Source organism: Mus caroli, chromosome 12 (genome assembly GCF_900094665.2).
Source record: "Mus caroli chromosome 12, CAROLI_EIJ_v1.1, whole genome shotgun sequence".
Classification (NCBI taxonomy): Eukaryota; Metazoa; Chordata; class Mammalia; order Rodentia; family Muridae; genus Mus; species Mus caroli.
The window spans coordinates 24,929,699-24,930,872 of record NC_034581.1 but is presented as its reverse complement, the minus strand read 5'-3'; positions in this window follow the sequence as shown (position 1 = coordinate 24,930,872).

The window sequence follows — 1,174 nt, the reverse complement described above, 5'->3', positions numbered from 1 at the left end:
CACTTCTGAACATCCTGATGCATGGCACAATAAAAGAAAATCAGGAGTATCTATTTGTTGCATAGTGATAGATCACCTGAGACTTCAGAAGCCAGTTTTGAAAGGCAGACAGAGGCAGCGTGTAGGGCAGCCTTTCCTGTCACTGGGTGGGCAGCTCACAGAGGTGCCTGCCTCCAGCTTGTGCCTCCCACACAGTTTTAGAGTTTGCTGGTTTAGGTCTTGGCTCCCATCAAAGCACAGGGCCCATGACTTAGCCTCTTTGAGATCAGCAAGGTTTTACTGTGAGGTCAGAGGACAGGACTTCCCCTGAAGCATGATGGGTAAGCTGAGGGTGGAGGGTTAATGGATGATGTCATTTTATAGTTGAACCATTCTGGCTGTTGCAAAGGGGAAAAAATGCTGATCAAATGTGCTGCTGCTTTCAATAATTTATGAGTTATTTTTTTCCTTTAGTTTTAATAACTTGCCAAAGACTTTCGCTTCTGTGTTTATAGTAGTGTGAAAGATAGAGGAACACAAAAATACCAATTCTGTCTTCTGTGCTCCTTGCTGCCCCCAGTCTCTCTGAAAATTGCCATCTTGTTCATATTGATACCTGATGGGCTCTTAAACACAGCTACCAAGATGCATAGGAGATGATATAAATGGATATCCCTCTGCAGAATTTTGTGATTCGCTAGTGGGTAGTCACTGATTATAGAACTATGATTATGTACTTCTGAGGAGTCTTCCTCTTTTGTAGCCAAATGAAGAAAAAAACAGGATCCCTTGCCATCATCCCCATGGTCCTGGGCCCTTGGGCAGCTGCTAACAATCTGTTTATCCCACACATGGTAGAAGATGAATCTCTTCATTTCCCTAATGCTAACAAAGAGCTATTAACATAAAGAGCTATTAGCACAGATCGCCTACAAGTTTCTTGTTTTCATTCTTATGGTTTTGAGGTAAAACTAGTAAGGCTGTCTTGTTGGGGTTTAGAAGAGCCTCTGTAGACAAGGAGAGATTCTGGAAGCTTCCTAGGACTCACATCTTAGAATGATCTGTTTCACTGCCCACTCTCCAGAGACATTGGCACATGGACAGGTTGCTGCATGTGAGGTTCAGGAGTCTGACACCCCCAGCGCCTCAGAGTTTTAGTCTTTTGCTGTTGTTGTTGTTTATGTCTGTGACTGTG